Below are 557 nucleotides of genomic sequence, written 5' to 3'. Positions count from 1 at the left end.
AACTTTCCAGCCTTGGATCCCTGGCCCTAAACCTAACCCTAACCCTAACCAAGGTGTCCCCGGGGGCCTGGCACCCAGCCCCGCCCTCGGCCCTCAGCCAGGGGCACACACGCAGTCCTCAGCCTCCCCCACCACCCCCGAAGTCCCCCACACCCTCTGGGGCACCTTTCTACCCACACCTGAGCCCTGGGAGGTCCTCTCTGCCAACTTGTGGTAGTTCTCATGTCATCTGTTTTTGTTGTTGCTTACAAATTGTATTGCTTTAACGTTTAAAGAAAAGTTTAGCTTCGGGGAAATAATTTCAAACCCACAGAGAAGTTTCAAGAGTAAGGATTTGACAAAGTGCATCTGTACCCCCTCACCCAGGGCACACGTCCACTTTGCCATTTGACCCCTGCTTCTCCGCCTCTCAGCCTCTCTCTGTTTCTCTGAACCTCTGTCTCTTTCTCTGTCCGCCGCTGTTCGTGTCTCTCTGCCTCTCTGTCTCTCCCTGTGTCTGTCTCTCTGTCTCTTGTCTCTCTGTCTCTATGTGTCTCTATCTCTCTCTCTGCCTCTGT

This window comes from Piliocolobus tephrosceles, chromosome 13, assembly GCF_002776525.5.
Source record: "Piliocolobus tephrosceles isolate RC106 chromosome 13, ASM277652v3, whole genome shotgun sequence".
In the NCBI taxonomy this organism is placed as follows: domain Eukaryota; kingdom Metazoa; phylum Chordata; class Mammalia; order Primates; family Cercopithecidae; genus Piliocolobus; species Piliocolobus tephrosceles.
This window is presented reverse-complemented; position numbering follows the sequence as displayed.